Consider the following 27,948-nt stretch of genomic DNA (forward strand, 5'->3'; position numbering starts at 1 on the left):
TGAATACAGATGTGAATATGTAGTTAGACAGACATTTGAAATAGTTGACCATGTATTCAATTGTGGGCTTGTGGGCATTAGGGCATTTTCCATGCTTTTATTCTTCCTGCTGAAGTAGTGCTGATGTTTCGTTTGAGAATCATGACTGAAGTGACCCAGATTCCCCAGTGGAAAAGGCTGATTTGTAAATGTTGCAAATGTGTGCTCGACTGCAGGAACGGAAGCCAGAGGACGAGGCCCTGACCAAAAATGAACCACTCCCAACTGTTTAGATCAGATCAAATCCTCCATCTTTGGGAGAATACACAAAGATTTTTATTTTTAGAGAAAACTCTAAAAATAAACCTTCGAACTCTCTCCTGATATGGCCATCCCTCCAGCCCCCACTGCTCTTGTATTTCCAGATGCCTAGGGGACATCTCCTCAGGCACCTCACCATAGGGCGGTGCAGGCAGAGGAAAAGACACAGTCAAAGAGGCATTAGCCACATGCTCCAGGAATGGCAAGAGGCTTGGTAGTGCTACAGGCCAGAGGGGGCGAGGTGAGAGGACGGTGGTGGGCTGGTGGGAGAAAGGTGAGAAACAAAGGCAGAGGCCAGAGCATGAGAGCGTATGCCAGCTAGGAGGTCCGCCAATTCGGGGCACACGGCTGCACTGCCCAGAGTATTTTCAACCCGCCTTTCTCCTAGGAAGGGGCAGGAAAATAGAGACAGCCCCCAGCAGATTCCTGGCACTGAGCTAAGCGTCATCATTCCTGTCTCACCAACCTTACTGGGGGAGTATATTTTCTCCTAATTGGCCTTCAGGGCCCAGGACAAATCCACTTTTCACTCTTGTTTCCCTATGGTCACACTTCTATGCAGAAGTAGACTCCTCTCCTCTGTGTCCTCATAGCACTTTACACAGTCCCTGTGTTCACGGTCTCCCCTGCTCGAATGCCACCCGTCTGTGGCCAGGATGGCACAGTGTCTGCAACACAACAGGAGTTGTGCCATCTCTGCTGATGGAGGGGTGAAGGGTGAAGAGGAGCGGTGACAGAGTAACTAAGGAAGAACTGACCAACAGAGGTGAAAGAAACAAAACGGCCCTGGATCAAGCCGGCCCTGCTCCCTCCTGCATGCGTGAGTAGGAGTGTGTGTTGGGGAGGGTGGAGGGTATGAACCTGGGGAGTACCCGGATACCACAGACAGCATATAGATAACCAGGAAATGACTTTTGTTTTAGATTTAGTCCTGAGTCTCTAGCTATAAATAAATGACAAAGATCCAATCTGGAGATTCTGCCGTTATTTTTAATATTGCCCAGTGTTTCCTTTTTACTTAAAAAGTATGACTGAGAAACTGAGATTCGACACATTAGTCATGATCACATCTCATATGTGATGAAGGAGATTTACAGGCCATGATAAACCCAAGATTTACATCGTGGTTTGGGTTTTTGTTCGATTATTTTAAGAAAAGGAAGACTGAGAGAGAAATGAGATATACTTTTCTCTTGCCACAGAATCTCCTCTATTCCCAAATCAACCTTTTCACTACTTGCAAAAGATTTAAAATATTCATTGACCTGCCAAAAAACATCTGCACACTACCAGACACGTCTTCACACATTCACATCTGAATGGCTTCTTTCTGCTCCAGTGATCATAGCTCTATTCAATCAAAACTAAAGTGAGAACCTCAGAGCTGTACGTGGTGTGATGTCAGTGGCGACCGAGGATAAAATGGCCATTTGATAGCAACTTCCATCTCAAGCGTGTCAACAGGGACAGTGTTCCTTCGGTTATTCTTAACTTAGGCTCCAAGGCACAAAAAAGACCAGGCAGGGCCAGACTCTGCCACAATTCCAAAGAAAGCTGAGACACACACAGAGCACACACAGAAGCTCCTCAATGTTTTCTGGCGAAGGGGCAGCCCCTGGCTCCCCGCCTGAAGCTTGGGAACAGGCCCACTCTCACAGTGGGCTCCCGAGGCCTCCACAGCTGCACACGGACACGCAGGGCAGTGTCTGGGATGGTCCACGCTCAGGGTCACCACGTCTCCTGTGTGCCCAACAGCTGGAGCAGGCCCTGGAGGCAGAATCCAGCTCAGACAAGGCCCTTTGTCTTGGGGTATTCCTCGCTACCCCACTTCCCTAGGAAAACTGTGCTTTCCTCTAGCCATTCATTCTGGCTCCAGACTAGCTCATTCTCCCGTGTCCTCCTGCACACATGAACCTTCTAACAAGGTTCCAGATGGTAGTGACTGCAACCTCTTCTCCCATCTTACCCCACCCCAAGTAAAGGGGCAGTGTGAAGTACACATTCACCATGGGGATGGGCACAGGCCAGTGACAAGGTTGGTAAGAGGTGGATGCCATTCGAAGGACATCTTCAGCACACTGACATCAAGGGAACCCTTGAAGGAATTCGAAGGAAAGGGTCTAGTCTGCAATAGGACAGCAAAGGTGACTGTGAATGCCTTGAGTCTCCTGCACTGGGAGGACACCATGGGACTCAGCCAATGTCATATATACTTTGTCCTACTCCCTCATTCATTTCTTTTATATACCTCACTGAAAAGGTAACATATGCTCATTGCAAATCTGGAAAATCTGGAACCCCTGTTATGATGTTGGAGCTTTCCCCTTCTGGTCAGTTTTTCTATGCACAATGAAACGTTCACACTTCACTGCAGCACCTCCATCTTGCACGTCACTACTGACAGCACATACAACTTACTTCTGATAGAGGCAAACAAGAAGGGAGCACCCCAGACACGAACAATGTACCTAGCACAATTAATTTCAGGGTTTATTTCAAGCAGTAAGGTGCAAAACGGAGGCTCTACCATCTAAACATGCCTCTCACCACTGGCCTACGAACTACTCTGCAAAATACACAATTCTGGTCCACGGGGAGGAAGCAGTTGGCTTGGAAATCAAGTTCTATCCCTAGCTCTGCTATTTATTTGCTCTGTGATTGGGTAGGGGGAGGGGATGCAGCAAGGGTCACATATTAAACCACCCACAGGGGCCAGGAAGGTAAAATGAATGAAGGAAGCAGGTGAGAGGCTGCAGGTGCGGGTTGAAGACCCTGCCTGTCCCAAGGGACCAACCACAACCCTGCTGGGCAGGCTGTTGTCATGAGAGAATACAGGCTCACTTTCGCCAGACCTTCCAATTTTTTTTAAGAGAATTGAGAAACTTCGTTTTTATACAAAACTGCCCAATTTTAAAATGTTGGCTTAAATTTTTTAAATGCACCCAATAAAACATAAATGAGGGTATGATCCAGCTCACAGACTGATGTGCTATCTTTATAAGTCATAGATGTATCCCTTGGTTTCTCTTTCTGTTAAATAGGAGATTGACTAATTTTGGAGCAAGGAAGGGGCTTTATTATCATCTAACAAAATAATTCAAGTACATTCAGATGCACAAAGTAGGGTAACATGATCTCTTATTTTTTTTTTTTTTTTAAAGATTTTATTTTTTCCTTTTTATCCCCAAAGCCCCCCGGTACATAGTTGTGTATTCTTCGTTGTGGGTTCTTCTAGTTGTGGCATGTGGGACACCGCCTCAGCGTGGTCTGATGAGCAGTGCCATGTCCGCGCCCAGGATTCGAACTAACGAAACACTGGGCCGCCTGCAGCGGAGCGCGCAAACTTAACCACTCGGCCACGGGGCCAGCCCCATGATCTCTTATTTTTTTAAAACCAGAGTTTACATAAATGCTCATACATGAGGCTTGATGTTTTGTAAAATTATTTCAAATGTATACTTAGGCATGTTAGCTTCTAACTAAACAAAAGAGGCAAATTCTAATAGGCTTAGAGAACAAGGTGGGACCAACTGGATTAAGTGGTGGGATGAAGACTGGAATGGCTTGGATTTTTCAACAAATGCTGTGTGGAAAGAGTGTAGACAATCCTCTCAAGAAGTGCTGCAACGAAGGGCAGCAGAGAAGTGAAGTGGCTGCTACCGGTAACACCCTATTTTAAAAATGGATGAAATTACAAATTGAGGTTGATAGAATGAGCATCGTGTTAAAGCAAGCGAACACATCCAAGTGCCAACTAAAGGAATTGCGTCAGCAAAATACTAGACAGTGCTGGGTGCAGTAAAAATTTTATTAGGAAGAGTTAAGAAGCCAAGATCTAGTTATACGGGTTTTCCTAAACAGAAGTCAGAAAAAAATCTTTACTACAACACACATTGCCCCACATTTTACACTGTGCCATTTCTGTATTTGTCCTTTTTAGCCTACTTCTAGCCGAGTCTCTCTTTGCTAAAATACATTAGTTGCCATGGAAACGATGTCATAGTGTGTAAAACCATTTGCTGTCCTTGGAAAGGCATTCATGATAAAACTGAACAGTAGCATGTTTTAAAGAGATCCAACGGAAAGCAGTTGTGTAAGAACACAGCAAGATCGCAAAATCGTGACTTCAAAACCTTCCTCTACCACCAACACCATATGTCCCAACCACCCCCCAAATCAACCAGAGAACCATCTTTCTTCCTCCTGTATGCCAAGTGTACTTAAAACAAAATCTCTGACCTAATGCTGGTGGAAACAATAGACTCGCTGTAATTCACACTTACTTCCCCGGGTGGGGAGCGGCTGGGCGACTGTGGAATCAGAATGGTTTACAGGCTACATAACACCTCTGCTAATGGGAGGATTTAGTTCTGTGATACATTCTGCTGTCCAACTTTGTTATCAGAGATAGAAATAATATTTAGGACACAGAGATTTAGACTTGCATTTCCTTACCACCATGGATTAGCAAGACATTCCCTCTTCTTTCCTTTTCAATTCAAATATTCATTCCTTTGAGAAGATAGACCGAGCAGCTCTCATGTGCCACGCTGGTGAAGAAAACAGACAGGCAAGGTACATGCCCCCTGAAAGCTTAAAATCTAGAGAAGCCAGTTGAGCGAGGGTGGGAGCACGCAAGGCCCCCTGGGCCAGGCCGAAGAGCTAGACTTTATTCCAGCTGCAACAGGAAGACACAGAGGGGTGTTACCCAGCAATGTGGTCTCACACCAATTTTTAAAAGCTCCCTCAGCTGTTGTGGGAAGTGGGATTGGAAGGCAACACGAGAGGGCAGAGCAGTCATGGTATCAGAAGAGTCCAGACGAAAAGAACAGTGTGAAGCAGCTGGGGAAATTGATCTCCAACTAGGGTGACCTCACGCCTTGGCCTGTCTGTGAAAGTGCTAGATTATACCTATTGTCCTGGCAGCTGGACAGAGTGAGCATTTGTCCAGATGTTTCATTTTTTTAAACCAAATATTATTATTAATGTTGCATTAAAATGCACCAAGATTGGGTTTGATAACCTCCACTTGGCCCTCCCAGCTTCTGCCACAGTCTCACCTACCAGTGGGAGAGACGACTGCACGGTGAAGGGAATTTTCAACCTTAACACCAGATTAAGCCTGCAAGGTGACCAATGACAATCCATCTCTCTTCTTGTCCTTTTCCAATCTTGGCGTGAGTAAACACTTCACTTTCAAGGAAAACATGCAGGATGCTCACCAATAAAACAAAAAGAGCTTGGACACAAGCAGCTAAGGGCAGCTAACTCTCGATGGGTAGTGCCCTGCCACTGTCTGCACTGACTGGCTGTGCTGTGACCCATGCTGGGCCCGAGATGCACAAAACACCATCAGAAGGGAAACAGAAAACTACAGGTGTACATGCAATAGTTGCAGGAAACAGACCTTCCCAAGAATGGTAGAAATGCTTTCATTACAGTGTTTTTGTCATTTATTCATGGCTATTCTATTTTACTTTGCAATATCCCTTTCAGCAGCAATGAGCTAAAACTTAATGAAAAACTAAGTTCTGAATTTCTGTTTTTCAGGAAAGTCGATGATGAATGTCAACTTGCACAAAATGGTGGTTGTTACTTATGATCCACCAAAAGGAGCCCTGGTGATATCATTCATTCACTACATAAACCATAAGTCACAAATCTGCTGAAGAAGTCTCATCAACTACTTCAAATGTTAATAGTTATTGTAACAGACTGTGCCCGAGGATGACAATTTAACATGGCAGCTAAAGAAGGTTCCGTAATACTGCACTCTAGGACGCATGACTTTTCTTTTAGATCAAATGACGGCTATTCTCAGTTGATTCTGCTTATTTTTAACTTCAGGTTTTTTGTGAATATCTGAAAAGTGAAGTGATAGCTTTAACGTGTTCATTTCATTAGTAGAAGAAAAAAACTTCACAAACAATTAAATGGTTCCAGTTTTATGTTTTAACAGGTGCTTCAAACAGAAAAATCAGTTAATTCCAATAACGGTTTGATTTTTTTCCTTCTGTTTTTGGGGAGTGAAATAAAGGCTGTGGAAGTTGATTCTGTCAGAGGTGAAACATCTCATGCTACTGTGAATGCTACTGCAAACTGTAAAAAATTTAACACAAGAGATGAAATGATCTGTTTTTGTAGTGTGATGCAAATACAAATTTTGTGATGCTAAAAACAATTGTCCTTACTAAATCAAGAAACCTACGGAGTAGGAAGTTACTTGTTATTGGGTATGACATATGCGTAATTCATAATTGCATTCAAACAAGTGGCTCTGTCCTACCAAAGGCAAAAAAAACTACACATGTAGAAACTGACAAACAGTTAGAAAAACTGAACCACAAAATTTTTGTGACAGTGTTTTGTGAATACAAAAAATGCTTCAGCAAGGCAGTACACGCCTTCTATTTTACTGCCTGTCATCATGTATCAAAGGTTTTAGAAATGTTTGAGAAATGACTCTAAATCAACCTAGGTGTGCCATAATGGTATGATAAATGAATCCTGTAAAGTTTGGGTGCATTCTGTTCCAAAACAGTTGGAAATCTTTGATCAAAGCAGTGAATCAAGCGCCAAAATGCTATAGCTTCAAGAGCGTTTAGCCATTCACAGTTACTGAAAACAAGGCTTGCAAGTAGGAAGATGTTGAAATTTATCCCAACAAAAGCAAAGGAGGAACTAAACATGTTAAATTATGAGAACTCAAACAGCGCCCAAGGTTTAATTCTGAAGTTGTTTTAGGAGGTTTTGGAGTATCTTGACTTGTGACGAGTTTTGATGGTGCTCCTAGTTGTAACTGGATACTTTCATATTCTGTAACACAACGGAGTGAAATTATAACAATCTATGATTTTCTGTCATCTAAATGTGATAAAACATTCAAAAGGACCATAGAGAAACTTATTTTCATGAGTTTTGTCTTATAAAAATATTTATTGAAGATAAGAATCCTGAATGGGGGTAAAAGACCTGTGAAAATATTGGGGCCAAAATATTTACACACTTCACTATGAAAAAACCTTAGTCTGAGAAAAGCTTCCATTTACTAGAATTTGCTTTGAGCTTACATGCATCTGTAGAAAGACTATTTTCTCAGTTAAAAATGCTATGATGTATACATAGATGGCAATCGAAAATAGTAACAGTTTCAGATATTAACTATAAAACACAACTCTGAAGGAGATTGCAGGTAACTCTATGAGAAAATTAAAAACAATTCATTCTTCATAAAAAATATCAGCAACATGGGTACTAGAGATATATGGCTAAAAAACTAACTAAAGAGAGTGAACATGTACCAAAAATAATTATTGCTTTACGCTCTTTTTAATGTTTAGATAATCAGTATAAAAAGATCTTTTTGCTCCAATGTATATGGACATACGTTTTTAATTTTTAGAAATTTTATTTTTGAGAAAATTTTGAATACAACTATTGCATAGGTCCAAAATATAAAAATGATCTGTCATTACTAAATCGACGTTTTTTAAAAACTCTGTAATTTTTAATTTTAGTCACTCTTTTCAATAAATGTTATGGTCCCCCATCTCTAGCTCCCTTGGCTCCCACTGACAGATGAGGGAAAATATGAGATATACTTATGTTTTTAGATGTGCTCAAAGTGTCAAAGTTATTTTCATTTTTAAAGATTGGCACCTGAGCTAACATCTGTTGCAAATCTTCCTTTTTTTCTTCTTCTCCTTCTCCCTGAAGCTCCCCAGTACATAGTAGTGTATTCTACTTGCAGCTCCTTCTGGTTGTGCTGTGTGGGATGCTGCCTCAGCTCGGCTTGATGAGTGGTGCTAGGTCCGCGCCCAGGATCCGAACTGGTGAAACCCTGGGCCGCCGAAGGGTAGTGCGTGAACTTAACCACTGGGCCACATGGTCAGCCCCTCAAAGTTATTTTCTAGTAGGAAAATACACAAGCAGTACCCCAACAGATAGCTTCCCACCTGACTCCACCCCATCAAAAGCACACTCTTTAAAAGATTTCCCTTCCAAAATTACTAGGCATTTCAAGAAAAAGCAGGTTTTAAAACATGTTCTCAAATGCAGCATTGTCCTCGTATAAATGTCAAAGAGAGATGAAATATATTTAAAAAGAGTTAACTGGGTCCCCTCCTCCCTCATTGGAGTGTTCTGCTAACTATTATGAATTATACTTGGAAATGAATCCTTTCATAAACTCATGCTTTATTTAGTTCATGAGAATGGAATAAAAATAAAGAGCTTCTCCCCTTATTGTCAGTTAGAGACTATAATTTCTAGTATTCACCCTGGTACCTTTAAAATATGGAAGTGAAGGATCACATCCAGTTAAAAATTATCTTCTAGTCTCCAGCATCATGGTTAAGTTCATTAGAGAAAGGCCTGAGATTCTAATACTTTCCACTGACCTGAGGCTCCATGGCAACTGAGGTCGTTCCTTCCAGGGCACTCAGAACTGCCACTAGCCAAACAACAGGAAGCCAAAATCCCCACTACACTTTGGAATATATGGTGGCCAACTCTGCCCCTTGAGAGGACAGATCTTCCCACTGCTTGCCCAAAATGAACCTATTACAGGTATGCTAAGCCACGATTTACTCAAAGGAAAAAGTATACTACAAGAATAGAAGGAAGTAAATTTATCACCATCACCATCATCATCATCCTGTTAAAATACAGCTCAACTGCAGTGTGGCAGGTTTAAAATTTACACCTACTACTTGGCTGTATATAAGAGATGTCACTTCATTTCTCCACAGCTGAATTCAACTTGATCATGACTGTTGCATTTCTGCTTAGGGTGGAAAAAGCAATCTTGCTACTTCAAGATAACTTAACCTCTTTGGATTTAAAATTTTAGTTGCTTCAGGGCAATTAGTCAAATTAAACTCATCTCAAACTGCCTCTCAGGGCTGTGTTCTTTTTCCCTCTCCCTCCTCTCCCCAGGGGGGAGATTACAGACGCCACATGATGGGGAGAGGAACTGATCCAGGTGCTGCCCTCCAGGCCCTCACTGGCCTCCCTGGGATGTCTCATCTCCTTGTCTTTGGGTATTGGCCTGGTTGTGCTGATGTGACTGGCGGGTATGTGCGGCCACGATCCTAGCCAGTTTCCAGCACTGAGACTGAGACTGGCACGGTTCATCCTGTGACCTCTTCGTTCTACCCAGGCCTCTCCCACCCAGCTCTTCAGCATCTCCACATCTGCACAAGGGGGCCTGCAGGACTGTCAGGATTTCTCCTACGCCGCGCATAGGCTTTGGGGAATTGGGAGGAGACGACATCTCAGGGCTTGTTTCTGCCTAAACATGTCCCCTGTAGGGCACATTATAAGGTGGTTTCCTTCCAGAGTTCCAGACAGGAGACAGGGTGCAAATGCTCTCTGCGTGTAGGTTCTCCTCCACCCTCCTGGAGTGGGGGACCTCCGTGACCTACTCATCTCTTATCTTTAGTCTTCTCTTAATCCCCACAAGCTCCATCCTCCATCCCAGGAAGGTATTTCCTCCTTCCTGCGGCCTCCCTCCTGCACGGCTCACTGTACAATACATGCCAGGCCCTCTGAGATCGGGCTCCTTGGAATCCACAAACCATTTTTCTTCTAACAAAGCCTGCCTCTTTTAAATGAAGGCCTAGGCTAACTCTGGTCTCTGAAACATGCTCAAGGGCCTGTTTTGGAAGTCAAAAGCTGAACAATGTCTTCTTTGTCCTAGACCATATTCTGTCCTCCCCCTGAAGTAATGGAATCCTTAGCCTCAATGGGAGAGACTCCCAGGGCAACAAGAATTAGGAGGAAGGGAAAGTAAATTGAACACCAGTTCAAAATATTATGCCCGCCAAACCAGCTGGTCATGATGCAAGGTCTCAGAGGGCCCGGAACACTCATGCAGGATTTTTAAAAAGTGCAACATACTGCCATGTTATTCTTCTGGAAGACCCCATTTATACATATTTGAACCAAGGGCAAACGGGGTCTATAGCTTTCAGTGTCTTGATTTCTTGGTATCCTGAATCTCTGTTCTACTGTTGAGTGGCGATCCATTCAACAGGAAACTACCTTTGTTCAGCATCACTGTAGAACTCTCTGCTTCCCTGGGTTTCCTCTTCCTAAGGCCTTCTCACCTTTGCCTCTCCTCCTCCCTACCTGCTGTGTTCACTCATCATATCCCTGAAACCTCAGACCCTTCCATACCTGATCCATCATCCCAATCCCAGCCCACCCCCCCACACAGCCTGAACCCTACTTTCAGCTGATTTGATTGCTGTTTTCTTTAGTCTCTTAGAACATCCTCCCTACTTGACCATTCAAACCAATTCTCAACCCTAGGTCACCATAAGGTCAGATTTTTCTATTCCAAAGTGACAAGTACTACGAGGCAAAGTTACAAAACTGGGCTAAAGGGAACCATTTAAAATCCCTACAAATTCCACTGGGTCTCACTATTTCTCTATAAAACATTTACCCATCTATTAACACATTATCCTGTATTTTCATAGCTGTTTAGACTTTTTCCAGATTTCCCAAGGTCCTCTCCCATCTCTAAATCTTCCAACCTTGAATGATGGCACAGCCTCCAATTTCACTGAAGTTTCAGGACACTCCATACTTCCGAACTTCTTTCTTTTCACCTAAAAATTTCACTGTATCTTCATCTATCCTGCAGTGATACTTAAAAATCACACATGTAAAGTACTGTGCCTGCCCTTTAGCAGGCATTCAAACTCGCAAATACCTTTCTCATCTGTTCCTTCTCCCTCCGAATTACTGCACATTTTTATCTCTCTGAGAGGATAGTAGGTTGAACAGTGCTCCCACCTCCCACCCCAAATATGTCCATCTGGAACTTGAGAACGTGACCTTATTTGGAAAAAGGGTCTTTGCAGATATAATTAAGAGTCTCAAGATGAAATCATCTTGGATTAGGGCGGGCCCTAAATTCAGTGATGAGTGTCCTTATAAGAGAGGAGAAGGGGATGTAAAGACACACAGAGGAGAATGTCACGTGAAGACGGAGGCAGAAATTGCAGTGATGGGCCTACAAGCCAAGGAAAGCCAAGGGCTGCCAGCAGCCACCAGCAGCTAGGAAAGAAGCATGGAACAGCATCTCCCTCAGGGCCTTCAGAAGGAATCAACCCTGCTGAGACCATAATTTTAAGACTTCTGGCCTCCAGAACTGTAAGAGAAATTTTTCTGTTGTTTTAAGCTACCTAGTTTGGGGTAATTTGTAACGCAAGCCACAGGAAACTAATACAAGGGCTCTTTCTACACTTACCACAGTCCTGCCCCTACCAATCTTTGTCAACTCACTTCCACCCGTTATCCCCTCTCTCCCCAGCCTCACGAACATCACCCTCTGCAGTGGATCATTTCCACATGTTTTAGCTCATCCAGGAGCACTGACAGCCCAGCTGAGCATCCTGGCAGGGAGCAAAGAGCAGGGCTCTTCCCACAGGGGCAGTGCTGGATCTCAAGTGCATGGAAGTGCTGTTGTGGGGGTGGAGACCAGGGTGTCTCATCCCCTGGAAATGGAACATCTGTCAAGCCAGCGATGTGAGATCAGGGAAGGCAGCGGCGCTTGCATTAGGCCCCCCAAATTAGGGACACTTAACACTTTCCCACACTGAACTCTTTCCCCATATGGCATAGTTGGGCCAAGGTACAATCAGAGAATGTTTAGGGCTGCAGTTTTCCAAGCACCAATCCTCCTTTTATCACACTTAGTACAAACTAACCGAACTTCCCAGGAGCCACTGGCACCCAGAGAGGCATCTGGTTCTGCTCATTACCGTAGTCCTTATAGCTTCTTCCCCGCCAAACCTCACTGGCCTTCACTGAGCAATTCACAGCCTCTGAGAGAACTACCTCCAACTGTTGGAGGTCTGAAATCAAATGAAAAGAAAGGAGTGGTATGGCACATTATCTAGGCTTTGGCCCCAACTTGCAGACAGAATTAGAAGTTGAGATCATTGCATTCTCACCCAAGGAGGTGGAACATAAGGTGGAACCTAAAACATTATGTGAAACCAAAATATGGATTCTAAACCACGACTCTGAGCATCTATCAACACAGGGGACCTAATGTCTTATCTACAAGAAAATTTATTCCAGATGCATCTCATTCTTGAAGTACTGAAAACACTTGTAAGACCTCCCAACTTGGAAGCTTAGAATCATAATCAAGAAGCATTTAACAAATGCACAGTTCAGTGTCATTACACAGCACAAAGCAAATTAAATGAGGTGTGCTTTCAGCCTCCTAGACGCTTGCTACTGAAAATGGACAATATTGGCACTGACACGTACAAAAGTGACTGAACATGAACAAACTGTTTAAACACATGATAAATACATGAAGTAGTGACATTATAGGCCGGCCAAGGGGAAAGTGCATTTTGTCAGTGGCGTGTGATCTCCCACATTTAAGGTGGTGGTTGTGGCAGTGGGGAGGGGGCAGGAAAAGTGCTGGAATCATAGACGGTGCACGAGCAAGGGAGGAAAAAGTTCACTACCGCTTTCCAAAGACCATAACGGAATTTCAAACAACAGTGAACACCAGGTACCCCTGTGCCCCTCCAGGCTGCAGCACTTGACCTACAGCCACAGGAAGTGTTCTGACTGCTCTCCATCCCTCAGATACATTAAACCCGGCATCCAGGTGAAGGCTAGGCAGGGGAAGCCATTAACGAGGAATCACAGAGAGCTTTTCACAGGTAGCTGAGAAGACTCTTAACGAGCGGCTGACAAACACTGCCTGTCGTGTTGCTGCCTCTTTTGTTACAGACATGACTCAAACAGTCCCTCCTCCTCACCACGGAAAACGTTTCATACGGCTTATTTTCAATCATTCTTTTAAGGGATATACAAACAGAGGCCATGTTTGGGACACAGTGTTAAATCCTTACTTTACCGTAGGACCTTAAGTCTAGGATAGAACCCTCCTTCCCTGCTAAGGAGATTCTTCAGACGGCGAAACCACCAAGTGAACAAAATTAATGCATGGATTTATGAGCTTGGGTTTGTTTTGTTTTTAGATTCCACATATAAGAGAGATCATATGGTATTTGTCTTTCTCTGTCTGACTTATTTCACTTAGCATAATGCCCTTGAGGTCCATCCATGTTGACACAAAGGGCAAGATTTCCTTTTTTTTTTTTTGAGGAAGATTAGCCCTGAGCTAACTGCTGCCAATCCTCCTCTTTTTTCTGAGGAAGACTGGCCCTGAGCTAACATCGGTGCCCATCTTCCTCTACTTCATATATGGGACCACTACCACAGCATGGTTTGCCAAGCAGTGCCATGTCCACACCCGGGATCCGAACTGGTGAACCCCAGGTTGCTGAAACGGAATGTGCGCACTTAACCACTGCGCCACTGGGCCAACCCCCAAGATTTCCTTCTTTTTTACGTCTAAATAATACTCCATTTTTTATATATATATATATATATATAAATAAAAACAAGCAATGAACCTAAACCATGTGGCTCAGTAGAGAGTAAATCAGGTGTCGTCAGAAACTACAGAAGCTCAGTGTCCAAGGAGATGCCAGCCTAGCCCCATAGATGCTGGGAAACCAGCTCCATATTCCAGTGCCCTGCCCCAGGGCCTGTCTGAGTAAACATCTGCTAAGTATCTACACCATGAAGGACATTGTGCTAGACGCTATAGGGGACCAAAAAAAGGGGGAAGCAGCAAATAACATTTTTGCACACTTGGGGCCAACAATCTCCTGAGAAGACAGGACTCATACGCATAGATTTCGAAGAGACCTGGATTCTAGTCTAAACTAAATTAGCAACTGGATGTATTACCCTGGGCAAGTTACAAAAATTCTCTGCACCTTGGATTCCTCATATCAGGATTTAAGTAACAACATAGGTATCATTTATCAGGAGGCAACTGAGAGACACAAATGTTCAAGGTAAGAGAATGAGGAGACTAGGGGAAACTTTCCAGAGTTGGGATTCCAGCTGGGCCTTGAAAAATGGATAGAATTCTGAGGGAAAGGAAGGATTAGAGGATTCCAGGAAAGGAAAACAAAGGCCGGAACAACATATTCCATATTCACAAAATAGTAGATTGACACCTGTGTCAGTGCAGTAGTGAATGAGGTGGAGCAGGTATGATTAAAAACGTGGAGATGGTGGTGGAAGGCGTGGGTCTTTCTCCTATTCACTGGCTGGTAGTAAAGAGACAAGGCAAAAGAACCCATATCTACATCAGCTAGCACATCCATTTTGACATGGACCAACACCTCCTCACTGAATCTAGAAGGTATAGGAGTGAAGCAACTGGAATCATTATTTGCAAAGCATGGGAGAGCCTGAAGGACATAACAGGTTAAGAGAATATAGACTGGGCAAAAGGGTATACAAAGGACAATCACAGAATTGGCATTTTCAAGTAGGAGACTTGAAAATGATGATAAAAGATACAGGATGACGGAATGTTAAGAGTTCATTGATAACTCAGCTCCTACATCTGAAAACAATGAAGTGCTCTGTTTGTATTTCTAGGAGGTCAGACAATAAACTAGACAATAAAAAGGTGTAACCTTCCGAACTCTGAGAGCAAACAAGAAGAACCATTAATAGAAATTGGCACTTTTCAAATATCCATGTGTGCATGCGCTGAGCTATAGGCAACACATCACACAATTTCTGGAATAAAATTTAAATTGAAATAAAAATCAAATTTTCCAAGTGACAATATTTGAAATTGTTATTGCTTCTAAATAGATACACTACAATGTGCAGAAATGAAGAAACCTGTTGGTGTTTATTTGCCTTTTCAGTAGAATTTAAATTGGGCAGGATTTCACAGAAATACAGATTCAGTAACTTTTTCTGGGGATTAAAGGAAGAAAGGAATTGGGAAAAGCGCCCTGGGCTTTGTTGTGGGAAAGGCGATCTGGCTCCTTTTTAATTTTCCATTAAAGCCCTACTTTTCAGTATAAAGCAGATGGAATCCATATACAACTCCATGAAAAGCCTACTATTTTTGGGTACCTCAAAAAATGGAAGCTCTGAAGAAAATGAAAGTGTTTGAATTCATCAGATAAAATCCCACCAGCACATTCAAAAGGAGCAGGTACCTAGAAATCTTAAAAAGACAAGGTAAGAGGTCTCTCTGTGACAGATGTCTGATCCCCAGCCTCCCCTGGGCTGTGCTCCCCCTCGCTCTGACTGACGATTTTCTACCACTTCCCGGCCTGTTCTCACTGCTATGGCTGAGACTCACTATGTTTCTTCATTCCTTGTCTTTTGGAAGCTGCCTCCCTGATGGGTCCATCCTCTCTGCCATTCTCATATACAGAAAAGATGTCAGTGTTCAACCCTGCCCACCCCATACCTACCGAGTCAGAACAGGGCCTGGGAATACGCATTCTATAAGATCCTGAGAGGATATTCAGGCAACTGTGGCCCTAAACTCTTTCCTTATCATGAGATAAGACCTGGCTCAATATATTCTGTTTGTTGCTCTGTCAGGGTAGATGGAGGAACAAGAGGGCTGATTTCACTGTGCATGGACTGTGCGGTACTGGGCTAGGAGGTGGTGGACCTGTCTCCACCCTCACCCTCTACAGTCTTGTTTGAGAGACGGAACACATTTAGTGTTAAGAGCATAGATTCTGGAGCCAGACTGACCGCTTGGGTTCAGATCCCGGCTCTGCTTACTAGCTATGTGACCCTGACAAAACCATTTAACGTCTATGCCTCAGTTTCCCTACCTGTTAAATGGGAATAATAATGACAGCACCTCATGGAATAGGGCTGGGTGTTGTGCTGGCAAATCAACCATGAATAAGATACAGATACTTCCAAAGAGCTCACAAGGCTGTGAAAAAGACCAGTATCTACCCGCTCTCCCACCCAGCTGACTCCACTTTGCTTTATAAGTGAGGCTGTGATAAAGGATGATGATGAGGCGGTGACCAAGTGCCATGAAAGCCCAGAGACAGGACCAAAGGAGGGTTGGGGTGGGGGTCTTGCCAGAAGGTAAGTGTTGAGTGGAGCCATCAGAAAGAGTGAGGTTGGGGCTAAAGGCGCCTTTGCATCCCCCAACACTTAACACAGCAGTAAGCGCAAAGCAAAGGCCGGGAGGGCGAGCAGGCAGGGAATGAGGAACCACAGCTTGGGAGCAAAAGCAGGCAGGAGTTTAGGAGCCAGACAGACTCGGCTTCTCTAGTAATTAGGGGTGTGACAATGGGTAAGTTACTTTACCTTTCTGAGTCTCAGTCTTCCCATTTGACCAATGGGAATAATGCTACCTGCCTCACAGAGTCGTTAAGATTAGGTAAATTACCGTATGTAAAGCACTTAACAAGGCCTCTGAGGTGCAATAAAAATGGGAGGTTTTATTATTTTTATGGTGTGTTTAGGGAGCGCTGAGTAGCCGGGGTGTGTGCTCTGTGCTTTTTTATGCTAATAGAGAGGGGACTACAAGGCCAGAAATCAGGAGCCCTCAGAAAAAGCCTTCTGAACTGAAATAAGCAATGGGCTAAGACTTTCCCATACTGTATATTTTTTTCCCCAAAACTTACAGTTAATAGGTGCTCAATACATATTTGCCCAAACCAACCAGGTGCTGCTTGAGGTCACAGGTCTACAAGGGCAGAACATGTGATGATCTCTGCTTCCTCAGAATACTCAGGAAGAGCACCTGAAGTCCCCTCACACCCGGAGCCAGGCACAAGGCGGGTGGTTCTGGAAGCAGGCTGAGACAAATGGGAAAGGCTGCCATGCAAATATTACAACAACTCAGAGCCTTACAAATGTTGTTAAAGTTTCATGAGTCAGTAGGCATTATCTTTTCTTCCCACGTTTTTATTAGACCATAAATCCAGTTCAATTTATATCCTTCTAGGATTACTGTGCTCTAATCAAGTCCAGAGTGCCACTTATCCCTAAGTTGTCTGCCCTGCATGTCACCCAAGTCCATTTGGATGACACTGTTCGGGCTACTCACGTGTTGTAGTAGCTAAAAATTAGATTTGCTCAACTAGAAACACTAACAAAAAACAAAAACAAAAAAAAAGATTATATTTCTCTAAATAACCCAAATCATCTTTTTGTCATAGGAACCAAATGCATGAAAAGTCATAACACATGAGTTTTTTTCTTACTCCATAGTTTATTCTACCTTCAGAAAGTCACGATGACCTTCTGGAGTCAAACTCAAGGGATTTTCATTGTAAATAGGTTAAAATTCTGATTATCTGACTAAAACAAAGAAACCCTTTTACACGGCTAACCTCAGAGTGCTTTTATGTTTTCTATTCTCCAGAATAAAAAAGATTCTGCATTTCTTAAGACTCACTAAAAATGCCATTTTCAATCATACTATATAAACAGATTTCCCATCTTTTCCAATAATTCTTGATTCAGAACTGACAGTCACCCAAACCCCTTTCAAAAGTATTCAAAATTTTCCTTTATGCACGCAATACATTTTTATCCTCTCTTCCCTAAGGGATGCATACTTTATATGTATGTATGTTATATGCATGTGTATCTATAGGTACATGTGTTTGTGTGTGTGTATATATACGTGTGTGTATATGTATATACACACACATATGCTTTAACAATAGCAGCAGACACCTACACAGCTTTTCCTGTGTGGGGTACTATTCTGAGAGTTTTATATTTATTAACTCATGGACTCCTCATAACAAACCTTTGAGGTAGGAACCATTATCTCCATTTTAAAGGCGAAGAAAGGGAGGCACAGAGAGATTAGGTAACTTGGCCCAGCTCGCACAGCTGCGAGGGGTCAAACCAGGACCACAGCCTGAATATGCTCTTGACCAAATTCCTCACCTGGGCTGGAAGGCCTGAAACCTGGCTTTAAGTGGTGACTTTGCCACCTTCGACAAGTCACTTAGCCTCCCTGGCCTTATTTTTCATCATAAGTAAAATGAAGACATTGGACTACATGCTCTCGAAGTCTCTTCTGGCTGTATGTTCTTCGGGTTTTAGACATGTCTTGATCTTGGTCTGGAGAGCAGTGTTGTAGACTTCCACCTTCCACTCCCCTGACGCTGCTCAGACAGGGCTCAGACATCTCTGGGGCTAAATCCAACCGCACTTTTCGTTCCTAGTCTCGCTTAACCTCTGGGGCATACCCCTCCCCTCCTGGGGATCAAGAATCCTCTCTCCCCAGGGCCCACCCAATGCTCTGGCTGCTCCTCTCCCATTCAGGGCCTGGGCTCCCCTTCCTCCTCTGCACCCGGGCTCTCCCTCAGCCCTGTCTGTTCTTCCTGCTCTACACACTGTCATAGTAATACTGCCATACCCACAGCTTCAAGTATTTTGTAATTAGCTGCTAACAGATTCATATTTGAGTTCTACTCCTCACTGCAGACCCATCTAACCAACTGCCTATGAAACAACTCAACCTGAAAGTCCAAGGTGTCCATGACAAAGTCATCACTTTGCGCACCAGCCCCTGCTTGTCTTACTATATTGCTGGTCTACATGCTTCTCTCCACCTAATTTTCCAAGGACCCTGCTTCTGCCCCCTCCAAATACTGTCTCACCCTCTCTTATTCTGTCTCTTTCGCTCCATCCCCCCTTCCATTCCTCCCAAACTGACCCTCATCTCTTGCTCATTGGAGTCTCCATAACTACCTTCCCCAGCATCAGTCTTGACCACTTCTTGTCAACAGTCCCCATTGTGGCCAGATGATCTTCATAAAATACGAATCAGATCAAAGCAGCATCTCCACTTACAACTCTTAAATGGCACTCCTGACAAAATACTTAGAAGAACATTTTCAATCTTTCCTCCAGCCCCATTTTCTCTCTCTGTCCATCTCTCTACCACCTCCAACCACCCTGAACTACATGCAGTTTCCCAAAAGGTCTGTGCATTGGCTTTCTCACCTGCTCCTTCTGGGGCAATGACCTTCCCACAACACTCAACTAGCCAAGTCCTACTCTTCACCTCTGGCCTTCTCTGCCTGGCTCCCCACTTTCCCACTCTTGCGGAGTTCATGCTCCCTTCTGTATGCTCCCTTGCTCCTGTGAGAACCCCTAGAACCACAGCATTTATCACCGTGGGCAGAGACGTCCTTGTGCAGGTAAGCTCCTTGGGGCAGGATCACACCTCTTTGTATCCGAAGCACCTAGTTCAATGTCTGGCAAATGGCAGATACAATGAGGAGTGCTGCAGAATGAGTAAATATGTAGCACAATTCACAAACTCTTAGAGACTTATCTGGACCACAGAAGGACCCAACTTAAAGAATCACACAGAGTAAAAGTATTTCCAGCCCAACATGCCTTGCTTTGCCATTTCTAAATTTAATTTAATTTTTTCTTTCCTAGGTGAGCAATAGATAAGGGTCTAAATGGAAGGAATGAAGGTAGAATGGACATTTTATTTTTTATTTAAAGTTCTATTTCTCAACAACTAGCAGTATCAATTACCAAAGCACTACACCCCTCCCCCCCTGCACCCCCCACCCAGTTTATGTAATGTAACACATTTTAACTAACATCAACATTATATCCATATGTAGTAATTTGCATATTGCCTAGTGGCTAAGAGCAAAGCTTTGAAACAAAACTAATCAGGCCTGAATCCTGACTCTACCATTTACTAGTGATATGATCTTGAGTTAGTTACTTGACCTCCCTTGCTTCAATTTCCCATCTGTAAAATGGGAATTATAATCTACTTCATCGCATTATTGTTAAGATTATAGCTTAAACAGTGCTTGACACACAGTAAATAATCAACAACAGTCAGCTATTCTTGGGGCCAGTCTTGTAGCATAGTGGTTGAGTTCAACACTCCGCTTCAGCGGCCTGGAGTTCATGGGTTTGCATTCCCAGTGCAGACCTACACGCTGTTCATCAAGCCATGCTGTGGTGGCATCCTGCATACAAAATAGAGGAAGACTAATATGGATGTTAGTTCAGGGACAATCTTCCTCAAGCAAAAAGAGGAAGACTGGCAATAGATGTTAGCTCAGGGCCGATCTTCCTCACCAAAATAATATTTTAAAAAGTTAGCTATTATTTATTATTTTTATCTCCTCTAGTAGGCTGCAAGCTCCTACAGAACAAGGACAGCAGAAGTATTCATTCTCATGACCCTATCTCCCAGTGCCTTGCACACAAGAACATACTGGGCTAACGTTTGCAGAACAGATGAATATAATGAACTGTTTATAGTAAAAATATGTATATTAAATACGATGACTAGTGCGGACAGAATACTCCAATAATTTGGAGGGCGGTGGAGGACAGGGATCATCCAGAACACTAGCAGTTCGCCCTGTTCCTGAATGTCTGGAAGATCATTTAACTGTGATGGAACACCCAGGGCTCACAGTCACCAAGTCAGGGCAGCTGTGTGGATGGACAGGACCCAGGCCAGACTAAAGAGCTGGGCAGGCTGAGGCATCCTTCCGCTAGCATGGCCTGAGGCAAGAATTTTCTCCTCTGGAGTCTGCTTAATTTCTTCTTCCAATTTGCAGAAGGTAGGACTGTGATTTCTAAGGACCCTCCTAGTCACTATAGCAGTCTATAGAATCAGAAGATAAAAAAACAGGCCAAGAGAGGGCTGGCCCCAGGGCCGAGTGGTTGGGTTTGCATGCTCTGCTTCTGCAGCCAGGGGTTTCACTGGTTCGGATCCTGGGCATGGACATGGCACCACTCATTGGGCCATGCTGAGGCGGCGTCCCACATGTCACAACTAGAAGGACCCACAGCTAAAATATACAGCTATGTACTGGGGGGCTTTGGAGAGCAGAAGCAAAAAAAAAAAATCTAAAAAAACCAAAACAGGCCAAGAAAGGTACTGCTGGAGTAAAAGAATGATACCAAAGGTACCAGAGGAGGCATCAGCTCACTGTATTACAAGGGGATCACTGAGTGGGAACTGGCCACCTGACCCAACAAAAAGCAAGGTTTTTTGAAACATGTTTTAAATGAAAGGACCTGAACCTATAAAATCAAAAGAACAAATGCAATAATGGGTGTAGGCTCTAGGTTTCCATTTAATTTAATTCTCATCAGCCTGCAAACTCCTTGGGGGCAAGGACTCTGCCTTGTTGAGTGGCATCATATGGCAAAGCTGCTGGCCAAAAATACGTTTCCTCTTGATCTTTTTTCTGGTCACACGGCTAAACTCTATTCCCCAGGTTCCCTTGCAGTTAAATGTGGCCCTATAACTAGCCCGCGTGTAAAGGATGTAAGTGGAAGTGATGGGTGTCATTTCCAGGCATTTAAAATGTGGGTGCACCCCCTCAACTCCCTCTTTTGTCCTTCTGCCAGCTGAAAGCAGGTTACAATGTTGTGTTATGGGATGGTGGTGCATGGGGCCTGGAATCACTGCGTGGAGGAAAGCCACCCACTGACCAGAAATATCCATTTTGGACTATGACATGAGGAGTAATAACCATCTATTGCTTTTGAGCCATTATATTTTTGCAAGCCTATTTGTTATAGCTTCTAACACTAGCCTCATTAATCCAGGTGCCTAGCACATACCAAGGACCTAATTCACATTTGTTGAAACAAGATAAATAAGACCAGACTCCTCCTCTCAACGTGCTGACCAACGAACGACGGAAACAGACAGATGCCAAACACAATACATGCTGCTGAAGGTGGAAAACAAAGTCAGAGGCATGGTGACTTGTTTGGAGGGGAAAGGCTGGAGAAAGCATCCCAGAGAAGACTTTTGGGCTGGGCCCTAAAGGTTAAGTAGAAGCCAAGCAAATCAGATGGGGTTGGAGATTCCAGACCCAAAGAAAGCATAGGGTAAAGGTACAGAAAGTGGAGTGAGCATTTGTTCACATTGGACCTTATCATTAAATCTCTTTAACTTGGTCAACAGACTGTACAGTGCACTGACTTTCCTTTCCAGGTCTGGCATCAAACAAACAAAACTTGGTTTTTACAGCACACTCATTAACCCTATTGCTTTTTTTTTTTTTTTTAGGAAGATTAGCCCTGAGCTAACATCCGCGTCCATCTTCCTCCACTTTATATGTGGGACCCCTGCCACAGCATGGCTTAATAAGCGGTGCGTAGATCCGCACCTGGGATCCCAACCAGCAAACCCAAGGCCACTGAAGTGGAATGTGCAAACTTAACCACTACGCCACAGGGCCGGTCCCCCTACTGCTTTTTTAATATAAAAAGTTCCACGATGAATGTCCTTAGAAAGGGCAGAAGTGAATGTTTAATGAATCGTAACAACTCTTTTCTAATAAAATTCTTGAAGAACAAACGAGATGGTTCTATTACTATTTATAATAATCAGGGAGCCATGCTCTTAGGAATCAATGAGTTCAACCTAAGGTTTAACATTATCGATTAAGCATGTAATAGTCCCTGGCTTACAAAATGGAACATGAGGCCCCAGATTTACATTAACATTACATTCCTTTAAGAGGAACATCAAGCAGATGGTTTAAGAGTTCAGTCAAAAGATTCTCTACATCCTTTGCTCTTAGCTAAGCGCCTCTAAAACCTGAGATAGTTAACAAACCACTTCCTCCAAAAGTCTGTGAGTCTCTTTATCTGAAAGCAGAGTACCCTTGGGGCAGGGACTCGGGAAAAATGCACAAAGGGTGGAAAGTATTGCAGTGGCTCGAGGGTGAGAGGAAGGATGTGGGTGTCTGAAGGCTACCCTGAAGCAGGGAAAAGACTGTCCCCAGTGGTCTTCCAAATACCAATTTAATAATGTATTATCAAGGTACCCAGGAACTTGTTTTAAACATAAGGGCAAAACAACACCACGGGGCAGACGAGATTTCATTTCAAAAGACTTCAGCATCACTTAGACTTGAGGGAAGCCAGTCAGGCTGCTTCACTCCTATCAAACACCAATTTAATTCGCTGATTCAGAAACAAAATTCTTCAGCCCCCACACCAATTTATCCTACCTCAGCTCTTGGTATCTATCCCCCAAAGGAGAGGGGGTTAAAACCGGGCAGAGGGGGGACTACCTTGAAAGTAAAGCAACTCTTATGATGGCTAGAACCAGTTCTCCCTTAAATCTAAGGAATACTGCAGCTGCCAGTCAACACTACCGGTCCGTGAATACAGCAAAACGCCAGCACCTGCCACCCTGCATCTGGGGCCTTTTATTTTTTGGTAAATGTGGCAGGAAAGACTCTCAGAGAGAAGATCAACTGCTTTATCTGAGAGAAAGGGAAGCCGCAGGGAAGAGAAACAAGAAGCACAGCGCCCATCCTGGGGTACTTTGTGTGTCTCCTCTCTATGCACTGAAAGGGCTCTTTGTGTCACACACACACACACACACACACCCGGCGAGTCTGTGTGATTTATGGGGGGAGGAGGGGCAAGAAGGGTGATTTTGTTCTCTCTCTTCTCAGTGAGTCCCAGCAAATCTCCGTCTGGGCCCAAGCTCGGTGGCCCCTTTCTGGCCCAGTCCCCCCGTCTGTGGCCGCAGAGATAAGAGAGGGAAGGCGACCAAACAAAAACAGTCATCGATCTAGGGAAGTAGAGAGGAAATCCAGCGAGCAGGGAAGGGAAGAGAAAGGAGCCTGAGGGAGCAGAAGAGGTGGGGGGCAGAGGAAGAGGAACGAAGGCTCCAGCATGGGGGACAGGGGAAGGGTGGGTGGGTGGTGGCACAGGAAGAGTGAAGGGGAGGATGGGGGAAGTGCAAGGGAGGTGCCAGAAATAGGCAGGAGGATGCGATGGGGAAGGCGACGGTCGCAGAAGGAGGCGGCCGAGAGGTGGAGGAGCGGGGCAGGCGTGGGGTGGGGTGGGGTGGGGAGGGAAGCAGCACGGGGCATCAATTATTAAGTGATTACATCATCCCTGACATTAAAACAACACACACAGCCCGGGTCCCCGCGGGGGGCCCCGAAAGGAGGGCGGGGGCGGAGTCTGGGCCAGCCTCGCCCCCAAGCCAATTCCCACTCTCACCCCGCGCCCGCTCGCGGCCGAGGAAATGGGGCCCCATGCCTGCGCTACCTTGGGGCCGCACCCCGCAGAGGTATCCTCCGGCGCGGCCGCCGGAAGACTCCAAGCGGGGCCAGCTCCCCGGCAGCCCCGCGGGGCGCCCCGGAGGCGGCGGCGGCAAAGAGACTGCAGCGCGGGGCCCCGCGGCGGGGGCGGCGCTGCGCTGGGGCCCCGGTGGCTGTCTCCGCAGCATCCTCGCGGCCTCCCGCGGCGCATCCCCGGCCACTTACCTGCGCGGCGCTCAGGCTCCGGAGCCCATTCACATGGTCCTTTCCCCGCCCTCCTCCGGCGCGGCCGAGGCGGCTCCGGTGGCTCCCCGGCGGGCCCGGGAGCCGGTGGGCCTTCCGAGAGCGCCGAAGGGGCGGCGCCGGGTGTCCCCGACCCGGCGGCCGGATCCCTCCCTGGCGCGGGCGGCGGCCGCCGGGCGGTGCAGCGCAGCCGGCGGCTTTGTGTGCGCCCGGGGAGCCCTCGGTGCGCGGGGTGAAGCGCCGCGCGCCGGAATGGCAGAGGACGCGCGGCTCCGAGGGCAGCCTCGCCTCTGCTACCGCGGCCGGCGGGCGGGTCTCAGCGGCCTCCGGCTTGCGGCGACCCCTCCTCCTCTGCCGCGGCAGCCCCCTCCCCACCCGCTCGGCTCCTGACAGATGGCGCAACTGCAACGACACGCCGCCGCCGCCGCGGCTGCTCGCAGCTACTCACGCTGATGCTCCAGCCCCTCCAGCCCCAGCGAGGAGCGAGGAGGGGCGGGACGCACCCTAAGAGTGGCAGGCCCCGCTGCCCTATCAACGGGCCCCTCAGGAGCTGTGGGCGTCGACCATTGGTGTCGGGGACGGGGGCGGGGCTGCGATGGGTGGGGCCACCGAGTGGGTCGAGCGTTACTGTGGCAGCGGGCATCCTGGCGCGCGTGCCGAGTAGGGTGTGAGAGGGGATGCGAGGTTGGAGGAGTTGTGTGTTTTTGAGGATTGTGTGGACTTGTGAGGTAGTGGGTTAGGGCGAGGGAAGGAGGAGAGAGTGTGAGCCACAGTTTCTGCTTCGTGGAAGCTTGCAGCTGCCACTGCAGAAAGGCATCTGCCATTCCCCCAGACCATGGGAACCTGCCTCTAGAAAGGGTTCTCTTGACTTTCTGGTGTCTTTTCACTTGAAGGTGGGAGGAGAAATTGGGAAAGTGTTAGGGTGATGAAAGGTTTTTCTCTGATCAAACTGAAGACTGCAGAGCAAGGTAGCATGTCATCCCAGAAACCTGGAAAAGCTGAGAACCCTGGAAGTGCACAATTAATATTATTAATAATGAGGAGGAGGAGGAGGAGGAAGAGAAAAAAAGAGGAGGGGGAGGAGAAGAAGGAAATTAGGATTAATTTATATCTCCTGTTTTCGTGGAAACACACACACGTATGCATTTATTTTCAAGCAGAAGTCTGGAGGAACTGTTACTGAAATGGGAGGAAGAGGTTGGAGAGGGCAGCCCGCTGCTAAGGAATCTGCAATCATGGAGATTTGTTTGTATAGGTTTTTCCAAAATCATGTTTAATTGTAGCCATTGGTTGTCTTTGGTTTCTCATGACATTCAACCTTCTCATGTTTTTTCCCTTCGCTGAATCTGAGCTTTTGCTCAGATTTTCCTTAATGAAATAATAGCAGGGTTAGTATGCTGTTGAGAGTGCATCAGTCTTTATTTCCTATCCAGCTTTTCTATGGCAGGATGTAACTTCATAAAAAGAAACACTTTGACTTCCTGATTTTCTTTATAGGTAATTCCTGTTTACTGAAAGTTCTGCTTTAAGGCATGCTCAGATTCATTTTCCTTAATGATTTTGGCAAGAACTCCAACCTCCTCCCTCAGCAAGTCTAATATTCTGAGAAATATGAGTTGGCTTCTGCTTCTGTACTCAAAATCTATAATATTACTTTTCCTGCCCACTAACTTTTTTAACTGTAGTTTTAAAAAATCAGTCACTTTTGCTGACTTTTTTCTTTTTGCACATTCTTTTTAAAGTTGCTAACATTAAATAAATGGTCCCCATTTTTATGGATGAGGAAACTGAGGACAAGAAAAGTTAGTAACTAAACTCAAGCTGGTAGTAAAGGGTGGTTACTGTGTTTTTTTTCTCCCTCCTTAAACAAAATGATAAATGAACCATAGTCCCAAGAAATGGACCCACAACTAAGACTAACTGATTTCCATACAAGAAAATGCCAACTTCATCTAGCCAAGAATTGTTTATCTCAAGCAAAGGGAGTCCTCTTCCTTAGTACTAGCCCCCATAGCTGTGCTAAGTTTATCTGAATTGAGATGGAAAGGCTATTGTCTAGAGCAATGATTCTCAAACCTTAGCATGTATCAGAATTACCAGAAGGAACTCGTTAAAACACAGATTGGTGGCTCCCAGCCTGAGTGTCTGATTCACTAAGTTTGGGATGGGGCCCAAGACTTTGCACTTCTAACACTTCCCAGGTGATACTAAAGCTGCTGGTCTGGGTACCATACCTTAAGAAGGACTGGTCTAGAACCAGGCTGTCCAGTGTGCTAGCCACTAACCACACATGGCTATTAACTATTTGAAATGTTCTTGAGTATTTGAAATGTGGCTAGTGCAAATTGAGATTTGCTGTAAACGCAAAAGACATTGGATTTCAAAGATTTAGCATGAAAAAAAGAAATGTAAAACATGTAATTAATTGATTATATGTTAAGATGATAATAGTCTGAATGTATTGTGCTAAATAAAATATATTATTAAAGTTAATCACCTGTTTCTTTAAATTTTTAATGTAGCTACTAGAGAATTTAAAACAGCATATGTGGCTCACATTGTATTTCCATCGGATAGCACTGGTCTAAAGTTGTTTCTGATTCCAGCTACACAGTGCACACTGTTGAGAACACACTTACCCTTTCTGGACATTACTGCTCTCGCATATAAAATGGGGAAATAATAAAACTGATCTCACACTACTTGTGTGAAGACTAAATGGACACGGAAGCAGTTTTTGCGTGCCTTCCTCCTTTTCAAAGATAAACTGTCATATACTTGCAGAAAAACTGCTCTTAAGATATAGACCTCCCTGGAATTCCGTGTTAGACTCAATTTGTCTTCCATGAAATCTGAAATAGGTGGGGTAAGGCACCTCATGGTTTATGGTTTCTTCAAAAGGAGTCACTTTTTGGCGTCTTGTAACTCTAATAACTTCTTGATCTAATTAGTGGACAAAAAGAAGAGACAATGCAATTAAAATGACAGATTACCTGCTCCCATCAAATCTTCATCCTGTTTTTCTAATTCTTTCCTTGCCTAGCTTTTTATCAGTTGACCTTCTTAAATGTAGCTTTAAATGGATTTGGCCTCCTCAGGAGGGTTTGCTAACAGTCTGAACAAGTGGACAGAGTACTGTGAAAGATTTGGACACTATTCCTCATTTTGATCTGCTGTGCAGGTCTCTACAAGAGACTGTGATTAACGACCCAGGACAATGTCCCTCACCTATCTGAAATAAGTCATATTGTCCTCTACACTCCTCCAATTTTGTTTTGTTTTCTTACAGACAGCTTATATACACCACTTATAATGTAGGCATTGTTCTAGAATTTCTTTTTGATTTGCCTGGTAATGGTTATTTTTATTTTTTCTATTTTTTTTGCCTTAAATTTTCCTATTTCTATCTAGGCTTTCCTTATTATGTCTCAACTGAATTCCTTATCCTCTTGCCTTTAAAATA

General features: G+C 44.7%; 1 protein-coding gene across 6 annotated transcripts in view; it reads right to left on the reverse strand.

Moving 5' to 3' along the window:
- FYN (FYN proto-oncogene, Src family tyrosine kinase) overlaps positions 1 to 24,606 on the reverse strand; it is a 204,456-nt gene extending 179,850 nt beyond the window's left edge. For all 6 annotated transcript variants that reach the window (XM_070225432.1, XM_023650949.2, XM_023650948.2 and 3 more), the window contains exon 1: positions 24,468 to 24,606. The gene's annotated coding sequence lies outside the window, so the exon portion shown is untranslated. The remainder of the gene's footprint in view (positions 1 to 24,467) is intronic.
- Between the last annotated feature and the right edge of the window lie 3,342 nt (positions 24,607 to 27,948).

Source organism: Equus caballus, chromosome 10, assembly GCF_041296265.1.
Source record: "Equus caballus isolate H_3958 breed thoroughbred chromosome 10, TB-T2T, whole genome shotgun sequence".
Taxonomy (NCBI): domain Eukaryota; kingdom Metazoa; phylum Chordata; class Mammalia; order Perissodactyla; family Equidae; genus Equus; species Equus caballus.